This window comes from Octopus bimaculoides, chromosome 9 (assembly GCF_046866305.1).
Source record: "Octopus bimaculoides isolate indiv1 chromosome 9, ASM4686630v1, whole genome shotgun sequence".
In the NCBI taxonomy this organism is placed as follows: Eukaryota; Metazoa; Mollusca; class Cephalopoda; order Octopoda; family Octopodidae; genus Octopus; species Octopus bimaculoides.
In genome coordinates this window covers 15729435-15749241 of record NC_142936.1, presented here as the reverse complement: position 1 = coordinate 15749241, position 19807 = coordinate 15729435, and the positions used below count along the sequence as shown (strand labels likewise).

The 19807-nt window shown below is 34.9% G+C and overlaps 1 protein-coding gene across 4 annotated transcripts in view; it reads left to right on the top strand.

Annotated features, from left to right (window-relative positions):
• LOC106874612 (calcitonin gene-related peptide type 1 receptor) overlaps nucleotides 1-19807 on the top strand; it is a 358420-nt gene that overhangs the window by 65840 nt on the left and 272773 nt on the right. Inside the window, exon 1 of one of the 4 annotated variants that reach the window (XM_089357181.1) lies at nucleotides 4364-4521. The exons of the other annotated variants lie outside the window; for them this stretch is intronic. The gene's annotated coding sequence lies outside the window, so the exon portion shown is untranslated. Of the gene's footprint in view, nucleotides 1-4363; nucleotides 4522-19807 lie in introns of those variants that run through there. 4 annotated transcript variants of the gene reach the window in all.

The following is a 19807-nucleotide window of genomic DNA, read 5'->3' as shown; positions in this document are numbered from 1 at the left end:
TTAGTTTCACGCTCGGGAAGTGAGAAAGTCTTTTACGTTTCGAGCCTACGCTCTTCGACAGAAAGGAACAGAGAAATAAACAGGGAGAGAAAATAAACGGACTGAGATAATGCACATGTGTCTGTGTGTTTACACAAATATGTGTAAATGCATATTTATTTACAGAGAAGTGTGAATGTATGTTTCGCTAATTCTGTAAAACGTTTCAAATGCATTGTTCTCGTTGATATATAAAGTGCCATCTACATTTATCTGGTACTTATGCAATCGGGCCCTATTGCCGAACCGCTAAGTTATGGAACCTAAAGAAACAGTTCTACAATCGCTAGTAGTACAAACAGAAACACAAGTGCACGAACATACGCACACTCACAGACAGACAGGCAGGCAGACATCAAGGCTTTCTACACAGTTTCCGTCAACCAAATTCGCTCGCGAAACATCGCTCGGCTCGAGGCTAAAGTAGATAACTCTTGACCAATGTACTGCGCAATGGTATTGAGCACGAGAGCACGTGGTTGCAAAACCAGCTTTTTAACCACCCATCTATGTTTGCGAGAATATATACATATATATTCTTATATGTGTATACATATATGTACGTAAATAACTTTATACAGATAATATTATTCTACATACAAGCATGTATTTCAGTATGACTGTGTCTATATGTCTGTTTCTGTGCGTACAACTCCTTTATAAAGCATTCATTCTTCAAGAATATTAATTTACGTACGTGACAATTTTTAATATTTTAATGGAAAAATCGATATCAAATGTATGAAATTTCCGCTGTTATGTATATCAATGTTTGTGTTTATAACGGAATAATCTGTGAACGTGCTTATGTATGGAATTATGCAATTTTTTTAATGTATGTATTTGTATTCTCGTATGTATATAGACATTGATATATATCAATCTGTATTCAGGTATGTGTAATCGAACGCATGCATAATTCGTACTTATATACATCCGTACATACACATGTATGTATACCCACTGAAATATCGCAAGGTGAGAAATCCAAATAGTTATTAAGCAGAAATTATTATTATTATTATTATTATTATTAAACAATTTCTTCTTAAACAAAGAAATTGTCATTGTCATTATGATTATTATTATTATTATTATGTTGAGAGGTATTCTTTGGAGTTTGAATAATTCCCCTCTGGAAACATGGGTCTTTCGTTCATCATCCTTAATCATACCTTATTCAGGGAACTTTTGAGTGGAATGGAATACTCGACCCGAAGAAAATTCTAACTGGGTCCCACCTGCTAGGTCATGTACTGTTTATCTTGATACTAGATCATTTCCCACACATATGGTCGTGATGCATGTGCCTGATGTACCCTTATCAGATGGGTTGTCATGGTGGGTGTACTGGGTTTCGTATATTTGTACCCCAGTGTCATTTTGATAGCATACACTGCTCTCTCACTCAGTACTACTAATAATAATGATTTCAAACTTTGTCACAAGGCCAGCAAGTTCGAGGGAGGGGAAAAGTCGATTACATCACTCCTAGTACGCAACTGGTACTTATCGACCCCGAAATGATGAAAGGCAAAGTCGACCTCGGCGGAATTTGAACTCAGAATGTGAAGACGAACGAAATGATGCTAACGATTCTGCCAGCTCGCCACCTTGATAGCAACAATAATAATATGAAATTAAGATGCATTGGCAGAATCATTAGGCAATATTGTTGCGGCTTTTTACATTCCTCTACAGGACCATAGAATAATTACAGAACTTTGTCTTACAGTGGGTATTGAGATGAATAAATTAAAGCTCAACATCCAATGTAGATGACCCAGCTGTTTAGACGTCGAAGGAAAGCCCAACTGAAATATTTCTGTACAGAAAGTTAAACAGAACAAAAGTAACAATAAATTATGAATGATGTCGGTCCTACATCAACACCGGGCACAACTGATGAGTCAGTAAAGTTAATTACCCTAATTGCCTTCATTATCAAGAATGAGTCACGAGACCTAAAATCCCCCTCTCCCCGTCATAACAGGCAGTGTCAGTCATAGTAACAACAGTTAAAACTAACGGCCACGAATACCACCATCAAAGCAGTAATACTGCACTTATTTATGAGGATTTGAACCAGGTAGAGATTCTCAGGCATAATCAGAATTCTTTAGAGTTAATTAAAACGAAGAAGGACCCATCAGCAAAATCAAAAAGATCTTTAAAAATTGCGAAGCGGTTTAGAAATGGGAAGAACAAACTCTCTGCGGTATGACTTATGAACGAGAAACAATATTACAAGAGATAAACTATCCTCCGACGAGTATTCGCAGTAAAAATAAAGTTCTCAGAGTATACACAAAGAATGTTGAAATCAAGTACGGACAGAGACAGAAATTGGATTACATCTAAAACAACAAAAGGACAGGTTAATAGTTCAAACTTCAGATCGACTGTTCAAGAATTATGTTTCAAACCCAGTAGACGTAGCGCCTCACTTGCTCGATGCTGCTCGAGAACAACTCACAGGACAGTTCTGAATTTCTAAACTCCTACTGATAGACGAAGTTAGCTCTGTATGAATACAATCAGAAGTACCCTGATCAACACAAGCGGATATTTATACATAAACATTTCGTCTTAATTATTGTGTTTTATCATAAGTAGTTTCATGTGTTGTCTTAAGGACATACAGGTTTGCCTTATGTAGCTGTCTCTAAATCCTGAGCATGCAACAGCATAGATTTATTTTCGGATGCACAGGTGAAGCTACTTTTGATTGTGCATAGTTGCCTTGTTTAAAACGGATCTCTGATCCTTCTGAGAGATTTAAACATATATCACAGTGGGATCTTCCGCACATTTTTAGTGTTGGTTTTGTTCTCATTGGGTGAAGTTTGGGCTTTCTTAAATTTTCTTTTATTAATTTGGGCTGACTTTTGCTTTTTCAGCGTCGGTATGGTTTGAAATATGATGTTGTAAACTTCTTTGTTTTTAGGTTGAAATGTAAAGTATAATTTCCTATTCCTATATATTTCTTTGTTTTCTTTATCTTAGTCCCTGGATATTGATTTTCATGGCTCGTTGTATTCCAGGATCGATTAAAGGATGTCCTTAAGACAACGCATAAATCACAAATTAAAATACTGGAATATAGTTAAACAGAATGCACTGAACATATAAACACATGTGCCGGTTTGAAGCAAGCAACTTTCACGTTCTACTCCTTATACTAATTTGCTGATTGCTCAAAGCAACGACTTAAATCATCTTAAAAACAATTGAAATCAGTAGCATATTTTCATAATAATGTCGATATTTTCCTTCTTCTACTCATGATAAAATTCTCAAAGTATTTTTTCAATACAGACTTATAGGTACACGCACACTAATACACATACACACATACACACAAAACCTTAACGTGTTTTGAAATACTTATGAGTTGGTGTTTATTGTTCTATGTATCTACGAATGGCTGCTTACAGTGTGTAAGTGAATTGGTGGTTGCAGCTGTATATATATCTGTGTGTGTGTGTCTGTGTGTGTGACATTTAGGGGCGTATGTATGGATGTGTATAGCTGCATATTCATATGAATAGTTTATAAATACATACGCCTGTATGTGTGTGAGTATCTGAAGGGATATTATCAACTGTATATATATATATATATATATATATATATATATATATATATATATATATATGTATGTATGTATAATATGTGTGTGAATGGATTGTGTATTTTTTGTGCGTATATGCATGTGCATATAAATGGATGTTAAATGCTGTGTGTGAATGGGCATCAATTTGTATGTATGTATGTTTGCATCTAAATTTATACGTTTGAATATGTGTGAATATTTCTTTATAGGCGTGTACTGTACCTATGTATTTGAATGGTGTTAATAGCTGTATATGAGTGTGAATGGATGTGTATAGGACTGTGTGTCTGTATGTATTGTGTGCGTAGCTGAATGGGTGTTAATAACTATATTTTTTTATTTATGAATTTATGAGTGTGAATATTTTTTATGGGTATGTATATATGAATGGGTGTTAACTGCTGTATATATGTACAAATAAATGTTCATGAGTATGCGCATGTTCTTCGCTGTATCTGTATGGATGTTTATAGCTGTATGTGTGTATCAATGAATCTTTATAGGTGTATGTATATCTGAAAACGTATATGCATGAGTATCTATAGCCGAATCTGTATTTAAAGCTGTATGTATGTGTGAATGGATGTTTAAAGATGCATGTATAGTTGTCTATAGCACTTTATATATGAGTGTCTCTAGTTACGTACATATATGAGTGTCTCTAGTTACGTACATATATGAGTGTCTCTAGTTACGTACATATACGAGTGTCTAGCAACGCAGAGGCATTATAGTGTCGTGTGATTCAAAGTTATGATGCGTCAAAACGTAAACCAATATAACTGGCTTAGTTAAAGGAGACAAAGTAAAATGCGCAATGAATGATAGAATGGATTATGGAGCTCAAAGTGAGATTCAATTGAACTGTAAGTAGAATTTTTTTAAATAATTCGCGTATTAATATTGTTTCTTTTGTTGTCTTCATAATTACTATTTTACGTACTAATTTCAAATTACGCGAATGAAAACATGTAAACACTGCATTTCCTTCTTCTGGAGTCGATAAAATGGTTAAATTACTCGAGGGTTTAGTCCAGATATCCAGGTGGGGAAGAACTGGAGTGAGGTGACGAGCAGAGTGGCTAATCGAGGGAAAATTGTCTCTGAAAGGTGGGGCAAAGTTGGCGAATTCATACACCATCTCCGTTATATATTACCGCCTGACCGTCATGCTCTGCTCCAGTTTACGTCTGACCAAATTGGAGCGCATACTCTCCCGCTTTCTGTGGAAGGGACGCTTTCCACTAGTCAGACGTTCTACTTGTCAGCATCAGCTGAATGGAGGACTAAGAATGCCGTGGCTGATGATGACTGAACATACTCTGAGGCTACAATATCTCCAGCGCTTCCTTGTTGGTAAGCAAGTGTGCTTAGACTCACCTTTCCGCAGCTCGTCTCTTTGACTGAGCTGCAGTCCGGGATCAAGCATAAACCGAGGCAGGGCGCCTGCTACCTAAAATGACGTAAGACGCTCAGAGTCCTCTATCAGCATTGCAATGCGGCAGGTGGAAGTCCCACTTTAGCATTCTATAGAGGATTAGTGGTTTGCACGTGCGATGAAGTTCATTGAGAGACTTTGGGCGTCGATGAGAATCAGCTGGCTGGTCTGTTCTGGAGGACACTCGGGCTGGTGCCCAAGGATAATTTCCCTGGCCTGGCAGTGCTAACGGAGGGCATTACCAGTTCGGGTTAAATTCTACAGGCATAAAAGTGACGTCAGTCAGGCTTGCTCAAGATGCTCGTTAAGTGACGAAACTGTTCTGCACACTTTGGTCCAGTGCCCAAGTATTCCTGACCAGTAGGTTTATGTCGAACATCTGCTGTCACGTGTAGGACGGATCTGGTTATCGGCTGACTCTATTGGGAAGATCGTCCTGCTACCTTCCTTTAGTCTGGAAGGACAGACAGTGTTTATTTGCCTGGTAGCCTCGGGAAAGAGGTTGTGTGGGGGACCAAACTGAAAGGGCTGAAGGCGGATACTTTCCTTTTTGACCAAAACCTCAACTTTTTCCAAGTTACACTTGAAAAGAAAAGTGAGAATAGAAAAGGAAGAATGCACCTGTAAATTGGATGAAAATGATGTGACGGCACTTGCACTAGTGGTAAGGGCAACCGTGGTTCTGTGGGGTTTTCACGTGCAGCCCTAGGAACTTGCCCGCTTTTGAGGAATTATTCATCGTTATAAGTTATATTATCACCGTTTTTCTACTTCTTTCTCGCTTCTTTATGTAACCCCACATTGTGTTGTCCATACCGTTCGCAACGTTTTGGTTGTAAATAAAGACAGTATTATTATTATTATTATTATTATTATTATTGTTCAGTAGTTTTATTTTTATAACGTGCTTTCATTTCACTACCGAGCGCAGCTCATTGTGCCTCGGGTATGAGCTGTGGTTTGCTGTGGTGCTCTTATGGTTACTGTATTGAAAGTGTTTTGCGTAGGATGTGTGCAGTGCCCAGTAGTGGAATTTTCTGTGTTATATATATTTGTAAGTCACTATTATTATTATTATTATTATTATTATTCGTTCAGCTACTTTATACCAGTTTCCAAAATACAATCTTTATATTTCTGAAATGTGTATTACATTCTTTTCTGGTAGTGTACGCTTATCTTTCTATGCTCTGTTAAGGGATTTATTGTGACGTTTATGGTGTTATTTTGATATATCGTTTCTATAATGTACAGAACATGTACAATGTGAATTGTTTATGTATAATAGTGTATGATAGATGATGATTGTACCATGTATGTACTGTGTGCGCTGCATATACTAATGCGTAGTATTCTAGTATTTATTTAGAATATGTGTTGTATCAATTATTGATGGTTGTGGTATGTATTGTATTACCGGCTACTGACTACGTGATTTGTTATATTGATGTGTGGCGATCGTGTAAAATATTGCTCTATGTTGAATTATTTTATTGGAAAATGATTGTATTGAGTATGTATTGTGAAAAATGCGTATTATGTAAGTTAATTTATGCTATTAAATTATTAAAAGTATCTTACGTAATATTCGTATAACAATAAGCTCTGCTTTGGTTGTTATATTTTCATTTATGTTCATTTTTATTATTTTATTATATCTATCCTCAAATTATTGGTACTGTCTTCACTTTCATACAACCTCACACGTATTGCAGTATTTGATAGTTTTTCCAACTTTTCATGACAACATTTTGGTTAAAGAGATCAGAGTACAGTCGATGTAACTATATCTGGATAGTTTACTTTGATCTTCTTTGTCAGTCAAGGTAGGCATGCTACATAAGACTGTAACTAAACTGTTGTCATGTTGTGCATTTGTCATCTGACATATACGAGGGGTTACTGGAAAGTTCCTGGCTTTAAAGGTATCGGGAAAAGCCTGGTTATAGGGTCAACGTTTCGAGTTCTTTTACATGGCTTAGAAAAACTGAAGGGCCGCCACAATAAGTGTGTAAATCTGAGAGAGGGATATGTTGAATAAAATTATAACCAAGTAACCCTCCTTATATTTTTTTACCCAAGGCTAGGAACTTTTCGGCACCCCTCGTATATATATATATATATATATATATATATATATATACAGTTGGCCCAAAGTCACCCGACAGTAAATCAAAATTCCATGAAAACTTAATATTCATTTGTATTTATTCATTCCAATTATGAACGTTTAATAATTGAATGTTGTGAGTTAAAAACACCGCTTTTTTTTTCAATATCTGTCTGATTATTAAGGAAGCTTGATATAAAATGATTTTTGGTTTTTATCTTGAAATTAAGTGGGGGAGCTTGATTTACTGTCTGGTGACTTTTAGCCAACCCTGTATATATACTTCTATCCGTTTTATGTAGAAACGTGGGTATTTTGCCCCGTAGACATAGTTGCTCACTCGAATATGTCTGCGACTACATCGAAAGCTGGAAAGCACATGGCAACCGGAAATGATGTCACTAATTTCCAGGTGTCTCTTCGTACTAATTGAATTGTCTGCACTTGGTGTTAGTATCTTTTCTCCAGTTTGTTTTTAGTGTTTTCTTTTTTATTTTTAACCCAATACCTTTCAGTTATTTTTTATATTTTGCTTTGAATTACTATCACTCAATCATATGTTGAAAAGTATTGGCCATTAGGTGAGTTTTCTCTTGATAATGTTCTTGGGTAAATTTCAGAATAACCTTTGGAATTTCTCGTTTGCTTTACTTTTAAACTCTTTGCGTTGTTTTACCATCATCTAATATATTTTTTTTTTTTTTTTAGTTACTTTCCGATTTCTGCTTTATTGTTTCCTTATATAAAAAGAAGAAATAATGATTTTTTTCTATCCGTTTCTTGGTTGCAGTTATCACTATGTTTTTGCTTGCTTCGAAGAATTTTTCAACTTCTACAGTTGATATTTTACAAGAAATTTCTCTTTGTACCAGAAACTGTCCTTGAATGAGCTTTTAGTGTTATTACTTCTTAACATTATCAGTTGTTTTCGGAAAAACAATTTACTTAACTTCTAGTCCGTCATGAGAAACCGAAGTATATAACAGTTATAGCTAGCATATTTGTACCTACGATCAATTATCTTTTATTCCTAACATTAAGTTCCGTTTTGATAATTATGAGTTTTCTGTAGTATTCTTTCCTAATTTTCTCCTTCCTTTCATTGTGCTGTATCTAAATCAATTCGTCTACTCCTAGAAATTTCTTTCGAAGGCGGTCGTCTAATCCTTTCATTTCATGTCTGCTGAATATCCCCGAGAACTACGTTAAGGGTACATGTGTCTGTGAAATGCTCAGCCACTTGCACGTTAATTTCACGAGCAGGCTGTTCCGTTGATCGGATCAACTGGAACCCTCGACGTCGTAAGCGACGGAGTGCCAACAAATCTAATTTAGCGTTCTTAATTTTAATTTGATTCTTCTTATAGCAGCTTTAGCCATTTGACTAATCTCATACCGATTAATATGTCGTAACCGCCCCTGCCCGTCACACTTTACTATGGTACTCAAATGTACCCTGACTATCCCGCAGCATTTCAACTCCGCAAAACCATCGCCTAAGCGTGAATGCATTACTCTACTCTCATGTCCTCCGGCACGATAAACTTGTTAAAAGGACCTTTATCAACTTTGCAGATTTCAAGTTTTCTCCATTTTTTTAACATGGTTCTGTAAACAGTTATCACGTGAAGAAAGCCTTCACATTCGCTGTCAATTTTACAGGTAACTCCAAAGTTTCTCTCACACTATCCGTAGCCACTTCAAATCAGTAAAACCATAGGCTTTGATAATGTCCATTCCTTCAAATAATGCGTCCTCGAATTAGACCTCATAATCACCAAACTTTTCAGTCTCTGCCCTTCTCTCTCTCTCTCTCTCTCTCTCTCTCTCTCTCTCTCTCTCTCTCTCTCCCCTCTCTCTCTCGTATTCTCGTGATATATCCCTACCTTTGGGAACACGCTACAACGTGTTCCATTTTCTAGAAGACCAACCCCTCTAACTCTGTTGACTACTGTCTTAACGCACTCTATTGCAATATTCCAGAATGGATGGGGGATATCTATTAACAAGCATATTTTCCAATCTCTCTCTCTCTCTCTCTCTCTGTCCCCCTCCCCATCTTTAATAACAACCAATACTGTTTTTTTTTTAAACAGATCTACTGCACACAGAGATAGACTGCAACTAGAAAACTCCAATGCTACAGAGTTGCACACAGTAACTCACTAACACACTTTGATCTCCAGTCAACAGTAGTGCTGTCTCTTCTCTTTGTCCTTTCTACTGTCATTACAATGACCTTTGTCCTTCGAAGTTGGCTTTTCTCGTGCCCCATCCACTCAGGCGCCCACGGGTCACTTGTTTATCTTCCTCCCATCACTTGTATTATACCTTAACCCCCACCCCAAACCCCGCAGTAAACGCTGAGACTAATGCTTTCTTCACGGAACATCGGCCCTTTGGAATTCCTTTCTTGCACATAACTTTAGCTGTTGTCTTAGCACAGTTTTATCAAAACGTTAACTATATCCATGTCATGAGTTTCGGAGGGCCTGCGATAACCATGTCCCCAGCTTCTTCTCCAAGACCGAATTTATAAAAATAAACGTATTGTGTAAGTTGTCATAACATTAAGAGTTTATTAAGCAGAATATCTGAGTATGTGAACTGGTTATTGAATTGAAAGTATCTTGTATGGGATATATGCTGTTTCTACTAGGGTTAGTTCTAATTGATTTTTGTATAAAATAGTAATCTGTCATGGTGTTTATGTTTTTGTTCCAATTATTTTCACATATTCAGTACTCCAATAATTGCTACCATTTCTGCTCTCATATCCCGAATCTTTGTTTCTGTATCGAAGTTGTATTTTTACAGCTTTCCGACTGTACATCGTTGTCTTTCATTATGATATCTAAGCGATTGACTTACATCTCTGCCAGTCTGAAACGATATATCTGAGATTATCACAGGTATCAGATAATGGATTTTGTTGTATACTTATTCTCAATTTTTATGCAGTCAATATGGAGTTCGATCAATATGAAGTGACTTTCAAACGAAAGTGACAGCATATTGGCCAATCGATATAGCTTATCTACCTCATCATTTGCATATGTTTTCTTTATTTTATTATTTTTTTTGCGTAAATTGGGCAGCTGCATTTGAACGTGTTCAGTTGCTTCTTTATGTCATTTATATAGTCCACAGTTGGCGTTATTGTAACTTTTGTCATTAGGTATTGATTTGCACAGATAAAATGAGACCTACATTTTTGTCTTACGTCCAGATATTTTGGCTTTTATATTGACTGGTTCCTCTTTGTTGAATATTGGAAATTACCGACGATGAGAGAGTCGTTTATCTTCGTCTCTCGTTTATTTATTTTGAAACTCCATTCTAATCTTTATCTCTGCAGTTCTCTTTGTCTGATTTTTGCCCTTATCTGAGAATATCTTCTCACTAAAATAATCTCCCACTTTGTATTTCCTATTTTCTTATATCTAAAACTCTTGTCCTTGTTGTTTTTTTCCATGTGGACTTACCACACTAATCAATGTATCAACAATAGTTGTTTTATAATAACTTTATTCTCCTATATGAGTGTAGTGGATATAACACATCAATATGAGTTATCGAATTATGGACTTGGAATGAAGTGTGTAGTTTATTGGTTTTCTCTGCAAGCTCTTGAGTTTACTCAATCTCCATTCATATTTAAATCGTATTTTATGCCCTAGAGACAAACATTATTTCTGACATTGTGTTCAGTTTTAATATGAAGACAGATTTCTCAGTAGAATTCTTTGCAAATGTTCACATCTGAATCTTGTGTTTTATAAGTTCCATCTAAGTCTCAGCATTGTCAAACGTAAGTACATATGTGGGTAATTCTTCCATAAGTCTGATTTCAGAACCTAAGTCTAATTTAATAGTTTTTGAGTTTTAACTTATTTACACCTTCTCAGAATAGTTTTGATATATTTGTCTAATTCCAAATTTTGTTTCATACTATTTTTGAATTCTTGTAGAGGTTTTAATAATTTCTTTAGTTAGCTGTTGCTTCTTAGATATTGTTTTAAGTAATATGATTTATAGTTTACCGTTAGCATTTGTTGTTTGCTTTAACAGATTTGCTATTTGCGTCAGATCTAGACAGAAGAAAAACGAGGACAAATCTGTCTGAGAATTGTCATTTCTATAGATAGAAAGGCTGGGTTTTTTTCTTATATCTTTCTACCGGTGTTATTGATGTCTTCTAATTTCGACGTGGTGTTGTTGACATTCTATCTTAATAATGTGGCAACTTTGTTTCTGCACATTGCTGTCAAAGTCTTTTCTCTAATCAATTTCTTTCATGCTTTTGTATTCTCTTACTGTCGTCAATAGATGTTCTATTTACTAGAAACTGTTCTTTACATACATTAATTCTTTTGCCGACACATATTCTGTGTCGGCAGATATTATTTACATATATGAATACACTATATTGATAAGTATTGTTAGCAAATGGCAAGACATTGTATATTATTGGTTAGTTGTTCATCGGTAGTAATTTAGAGACATTGCGTTTTGTTTCGTTTTGTTTGTTTGGTTTTTTTTGCTTTTGTTTTTGCTTTTTTGGTTTTTATTTTGGTGAGGTGTGTTTGTTTTTGCATCGGAAATTTAGATATCTTTCTTTTCACCTCTTGTAAATTTGGAGGCTTCATCAAGCCTACAAGAATCTAGCAGTCTAGTTACTGTTGTTGAATTCCTCTCCTAGTTGTCCTTGTTAAATTCCTTGAATTCCTGTTCTAATGCATTTTGCATCCTTGTCATGCTGGACATGTTCAATCTATATTTTCGACCAATGTATTTGCATTTCTTCTACATTTCGTTGTATTTTCTGATGTTATACAATTTGTTGTTATTGTTGTGTGTGAAACCTATCGTTTAACGTTCGTCCTATTTGCTTCTGATTGAAGACATACTCTCGTTTTTAAATCATCTTACCTAATTTGATGTTTATGAGAGTAAGTCCTGGACTTTTATGTATGTTTTAGTCAGAATTTTTTTCTTATTTCCAAAGCCCCTATTAAGCAGATTGCTTCTCTTTCCAATCCCCAATCTATTTTCAGCTAATTATATCTATATAGTTTCTCTATTCCTTTAAAAGATATAATGTCTGTTGGAATTGATACATCGATACGGCTGACATTTAATTTCTTGGTAGTCTTTTGCAATAACTATTCACTTTTTTTTTAATCTTCCTGTCTGTATAAATTGGTATATCTTACGGTATGGTTACTGTCGTTTTCTGAGACTTTCCGTATTTTTATACCATCTACATTTCATTTTTTTCCCCATAATTTTGGGATAATTTCCAGTATGTGAAATTCCCCTATTCTGCTATAATTCTATTTACATACAGCTTTGGCTAAACGTGACAGCCAACGATGAAAGGGTTGATTGTTCTTCACAGCCCTCACTTAAGTATTTGCTTCTGGAAAACATTTTATCATAAATCTTTCTCCCTCAGCTTTTCTTCAAATCTCGGCTGATGTTTTCTTTCTCCCTTCAACTATGTCCAGTCTTGTGCTTTTGCATGCCGATGTATTTGCATAAACTTTTAAAATCCCATTTTGGTCTTAGCTTATGAATAGTTAAGACTGTAGTTTTAGCTTATGAAAAGCTTCTGCTGTTTCTCTCCATCATTCCCCCGACTAACTTTTACCTCATGTACTTACGCATATTAGTTTTTGTCTATTTTTGCTATATATTTTGTAATTTCATTCTGAATATTTTACAATTTTCTCATATCAAACTACACCTAACTCTTTATTCGTGGTAAATATAATATAATATGTGTCGGATTTCGACCGTGGATTCTCAAAGCAGTCATTATTTTCCGTACTTTCTTGTCAAGTCTTGCCAAGTTACTTAGTTTTCAGTTAACAATATTATAATTATAACGTAGTTCTAGAAAAGCTAAAACATTTGACACAGTTTGGTTGAATATGAACGTTATTTCTTTCTCTTTTTTATATTTTGTTTGGTATTTAGCACTATTTCAGATATTCATCTAATATGTCTGTAATATTGTCCTAGTTTTTTTTCTTTCATCTTTGTCCCTTGTATTTTGTAATTGTAAGTTTGTGTTTGATCTAATTCTCTTATTTATTTATTTTTATCTAGCAGGATACTAATCCATTTTTTTTTTTCTTCAAGGTTGTTTTGGCGCATTATTTTTCAATCCTAATCTCATCTTAGTTACACGAGTAAATCTTTTCTACTCTAGGCACAAGGCCCGAAATTTTGGGGGATGGGTCCAGTCGCTTATATCGACCTCCAATTCGCAACTGGTACTTAATTTACCAAACCTAAAAGAATGAAAAGCAAAGTCGACCTCGGCGAAATTTGAACTCGTAAAGACAGACAAAATACATTACTCAAGTAAATCTGTTTATTATCTGTAGCAGTATTTCCAGTTGTTTATCATCTTCAGCGTACAACTTGTGATTATCCGTATGCAAAAGTTATACTCTTTTACTCATTTTCTCTTTTACTTGTTTCAGTCATTTGATTGTGGCCATGCTGGAGCACCGCCTTTAGTCGAGAAAATCGACCCCAAGACTTATTCTTTGTAAAGCCTAGTACTTATTCTATCGGTCTATTTTGCTGAACCGCTAAGTTACGGGGACGTAAACACACCAGCATCGGTTGTCAAGCGATGTTGGGGGACAAATACAGATACACAAACACACACACATATATACACATATACATATATACAACGGGCTTCTTTCAGTTTCCGTCTACCAAATCCACTCATAAGGCTTTGGTCGGCCCGAGGCTATAGTAGAAGACACTTGCCCAAGGTGCCACGTAGTGGGACTGAACCCGGAACCATGTGGTTGGTTAGCAAGCTACTTATCACACAGCCACTCCTATGCCTTTCCCCATATAACATTTTCAATCGAACCCAGTCTGATTTAACTTGTTTAATTGTATTAAATCCGGTTAGAAAAGAGTCGGGAAGCGAGTTACTTTGGAATATTGCTTTTCTACAAGAGATGATGTGGGATTCGTAATTGTTTGTATCAGTAGAATTATGTATTAATGATATGTTTGATGTACCTGCCTATAATTCGTTCTTTATTGCTCATGTCTAATGATTCCAGAATCCAAGTGTTAATAACATTATCAAAATCTTTCTCATTGTCAGTTCCTGTTATACTCAGATACTCTTTTCTCTTTCTTCATAAATTGATATTATTCAAGTCCTACATATACGTTGTATTATCTAATCTTGTATGAGATGATTCCTTCTCGCTCCAATACACTTTTGCAGAATTATTCTATGTCTACTATTCGTACTGGATTAAATTCGATTCTTTTTCAACTAGTTTTTGAGAGAAGTATTTTGGCTTAAAGACGAACTGTTCCTTTCGTTCAACGCACTATTTCCCCTCTTCATGCCGACCAGATCCTTGCGGTTTCAAGGTTTCAAAAGTTCTCTTCTTTTCTACTCAGTGCACAAGTATTGCTGACTTGTGGACTTGTGTCAGATCGCCCCTATGGCCGGGAATAGGGCAGGTAATTTTCTCCTGCTTTGGGGTTTATGGTAAAAGAGGTTTTGTGGCAAACGAGACTGAAAGGAGTAAAGCCTACATCCAGTTTTGCAAGTTCCAATTTGAAAGGGGAGCGAGGGTGGAGAGGAAAGCGCCACTCACAGGAAATTTATAAAAACAACGGTGGGTGAATGTAGCGAGAATGGCTCGGAGGAATGTTCTGTAAGCATGCACCTGTAAGCTAAACTGTACTTAGAAGAGGACTTGAAACAATACTCCTGGTGCACAGATTAACTCTAGATTAGAGGAGTTCCTTGGTCGCCCCTGAACGTTGTTCCCTCTGTTAGGGTGTTTTATGGTTACATTTTTTCTTGTTAATTGCTATTCTTTTTATTGTTTACACCAGTTTATGTAAATTATTATTATCCCTTGTCTTTGTAGTCTTCTAAATGTTTATAAATATAAACGAGCGTGTCTATTGTATGTATTTTTTAGAATCCAATGCACAAGAGAATAACTACAGTATATTACACGTTAGCAGAATGGATTCATGTCTAGTTATATGCACTTTCCTCTGATATTAAGATATGAATGCAGTACAGAGTACATTAACATTTGTTAAAATACCGCTAATGTATTTATACCGTAGCAGAATAACATGTATAGTTAAATTGTGTCTTCGATTTCCTTCCATCTTTAATAATGTTTGAAGCGTTTATTCAATACAATATTCTTTCAACACACTTTCAATGTCTTTAATAAAACAGACCCAACGGAAAGGCGAAAGCAAGTGATTCAGTATTTTCTCATGGACTATTGTATATGGTTATTTCTACAGAGCATTCACTTCTGGAAGTAAAGATATAAATAGATAACAACTCTCAAATGAGAAAAGTTTACAAGTGCATAACAAAGAATATAATTCTTGACAATATTGTATTCAGAGAATTCTCTATCTGTGTGAACTTTATACCATTTCAAACACTTCAGAAGAGAATACAATTTCAAAGGAAATGTTATTTCCTGGTTCTCTGTAAAGTTCCAACAATCATAGAGCTACCAGTGTTAACTGTGGAGTTTCCTCGAGTATTGCTAGAAGTTGTTATTATTATTATTATTATTATTATTATTATTATTATTATTAACATTACCATTATTATTATCATTATTTCAGTTACACATTTTTAGTTAAAAACATCATGAGAATTTTTCATTAAAAATTATTTGCTTGTGCCTTGGGGAACCATTTGTGGTTAACGAAATGTTGAATATCAACACAAAAATGTGAGGTTAACAAAACGGTTGGAAGGAAAGATTCCATTGAAATATTCGTGGTTTGCTTGAAAATGCTTAAGATTAATATAAATATCCAAGGTTTACAAACATTTCTACTGTTAAAAATCTTCCCCAGTTTAATAAACGCAGCGTGGAAAATTTTAGATAATATTTACTTTTCCCATTAGTATTATTTTCTTGAAAGGACCAATATCTATATTGACAGCTAAACCGTCAATGTCTTTACAGAAATTGCGGCGAACCATACCAGTTATGCTAATTATACATGCCACAGTGTGTTTATTGGGATATTCCTTTCAATATTTCTAATAGTAAAGGTCTGCGCTTACATCGCGAATGCTGTTGTTTGTGTTGTCTCAATCAAACCGAATTTGTTTATTCATATATGGGCTATCTAATTCGTGCAAATATTCGCAATGTTAAGGTATATGTTTGTAGTTATTCCCTGCAAGTTATGTTCCATCAGAATATTTTATTTTACTGTAGTTGTAGATCCAAACCGTTGATGTTCAAGTTTAAATCGATATTTGGTGAGTATTTTGACATCATTGACTTATTGCCTTGTAAATCCATTCTAAATTAATCAGTTACAATCCCCGCTAGCTCTTGAAAGTTTTCTTCCAGAGCTCAACGTACAGGCAGATAATATCAATCACCTCACTGAATCATTTACAAACATGCTGACTTGAAAGTGACTAAGGTTTTTGTTAATCCAAATGGGCCCGTAGTAAAACACTACAGCCTAACTTGCATGTAAAATATCTCGATCACTTCGTCTTATAAAGTGTAAAGAATTCGGGAGACATCTGCGCTTTTGTGATTAAAATATTGCAATTTTTATATCAAACTAGAAATCTGTCGTTCATTTTTTCTGGTATAGACTCAAACCATTTTGTAACTTTCAAAGTGTTTCTCCGTTAATGGTAGTTGTGGAGTATCTAACTTGGGGAATGATCCTATAAAAAATCTTATTGATAGTCCGGACATCAAATTTAATTGGATTAATCAACCTGACTTTTTATATCTTTAAGTATTTTTAAGCGTTTCAGCTGTGGTCATGCTGGGGCATCTTTAAAACTTAACTTATAGTCTTCGACAATAAGATGCGAGAATTCCAGCCGAGTAATTCTGTGCAGTGTAGCACATACAATTGGTATGGCTTTTAAACTTGAATTAAGGTCAATTTTATTTTAGTGTTCCAATTAGTTTTCATATATTTACTAGTGATAACATTGGGGTGATGTGATTTTATGTGTGTATATATCAATCTCGTTTCATTTTATTTCTTTATGCATAAATTTATTAATATGTGTTTTGAAGTCCTGCTCTTGGTTGGAAATCAGGATTAGTAATAGATAATAGTTTTGGTTTCTTACTGAAAACCTTAAGAGCTAAATTGAATTTAGTTTCTTGTACGGTTTAGCAAAAACTGGTCTATACCAGTAAAGCTGCACTGCTAAACCTATCAAGTCATTTATTGCAGGTAGATAATAGAGGAATGATTAAAAACCAAACAAAAATATGAATAACGAAACATGGAAACTAAAAAAATAATAAAGTATTCGTAATTACATGAATGAATAAATAAGACATTTTTGAAACATGAAAAATTATAAACTAAGTTTTAAATAACAGAAGATTGAAAAAAATATTTAGAGGCAAAATTTTTAAAAAATAAAGAAATAAGAAATCAAAATGGTATTAATACAATTACAAAAATTATAGAAATGATAATTGTTTGTAATAATGTTACAAGCTGTGATATTTTAAGTAGAGTGTATTAAAGTGGACACAAGTACCAGGTGTGTGCGTAATTTTAACAATTCCGGAGGGATAAATGGAAAGATGACATTGGTGGTATTTGAAATCAAGTGCAGGCAGCTGGAATAAAAATGAATACCGCAAGGTACTTTATCGGTATTCTAATGCTTTTACTATTTCGCAGCTCATTTAATTACACGCACACACATGCACACGCATATATATGAATTTGAACATATATATATATATTATAATACAAATAATATGTGAGTATATGCATATATACGTACATGTATGTGCGTCCACGTTTTTTTGTGACGTCCTGTACCCAGATATGTAGATGTAGGTATGTACATACATGTACGTATATATGCATATACTCACATATTATTTGTATTATTACATGATCGAACGCACGCGTCTTCTTTCCAAGTAAGTTTTAACTTTATATATATATATAAACCCGGAATCATGTGGTTAGTAAGCAAGCTACTCACCACACAGCCACTCCTGTGCCTATACCATACAGCAACTCCTCTCGACCTCTAATTCATATATATATATATATGTGTGTGTGTGTGTGTGTGTGTGTGTGTGTGTGTGTAGGTTGTCATAAATTTGTTCGTTTTACCTACTTGGCGCTCCATCGTTTTACGCCTGAAAAGAGGTAAAATTTATTCAAACTTCAAGAATGATAAACAAAAGTTGCAGAGGTAGACTAGAGATGCAAACAAAACGTAAAACACTACAATAAAAATATTTTCCGTGAGAATTTAAATGACATTGGAAACCATTGAAATAAACGGTGAGGGCGGAAAAAGCACGTATTAATTTATGTGACAACCTAATAAATTACTGACTCGATAAGCAATGTGTTTCGAGTCTATAATGTACTTTCAAGTAAGTTATAAGTTGCCTACCGCCGCTGGTTGTGTGATAATTGAAGTGAATTAAACAGACAAGACAGTTGTAAACAGGTCTCGTCCCTTCTATCTCTTCGAACAAGAACACATAAACAACAGCTGTTTACGTTGGTCCTCTTCTTTAATTATTTAATTCAGTTTAACCTACACACAAGCGGTGTCTCGGCTTAGAACTTAGATTTACTCGAATGGACAGTATACACATTACTTATTTACATATGTATACATATATATGTGTGTGTGTGTGTGTGTGTGTGTGTGTGTGTGTGTGTGTGTGTGTACATATGTATGCATATATGTATTACATTATGTTTACTTTTCTTGTGTACTGTCGCTGTAATATTTAGTTAATCACCTTATTTTGTAATATATCTCTAATTACGGCTATCGACATTGGTAAACACGATAGTCTTGTCATAATGTGTTCGAAACGGCGGAGAAATTTTGCTGCGAGCAACCGAAGAGAAATATTTGTCTTTTTCTCTAATGTTTATTCGCTTATTCACGTCATTTTTCGTCCTACATCATTTTGTCCCTGGTTTCACTTCGTTGAGCATTTATCTTTATAGTGCTCTTCTAAAAATGTTACAAGTTCAAATCTAGTTTTGAGTTTTCTCTTTCGTACGTTACATAATGCACGCCTTTTTTCTATATAAGATGTACATACATACATACATACATACATGCATCATGGTTAACTACAATTCAGAGAGAATACTGTAACAGCAAAACATACAAAATTGATGCAGAAAATTCGCTAAAGCAGTAAACAAACTATAGAATAAGAAGGCACCTGGAAGGGACCTAATAGCTGACATTTTATAGGAACCAATTGATATGTATATTCAAAAGGACTATGGAAGTTTTGACTGATATACCAAATCGGCTTGCTACAGCAAGAACAAATCTTGTTGCCAAAAATGAAATCACCGAGATAGCAGGAAACTACAGGTCCATTGCTTGCCTAAACATTATGTACAAACTGTATACAAGTGCCTACATCTGGCTAAGGTACCTACTAGCTTAATTGCTGTTATAGAGAAACTCACAAAGACGTAGACAACTATTCCCGTCCTTGCAAGTGAGAACAGAATAATTGTTTCTAGTAGTATAGGTATTTCAAAGGGACTATTC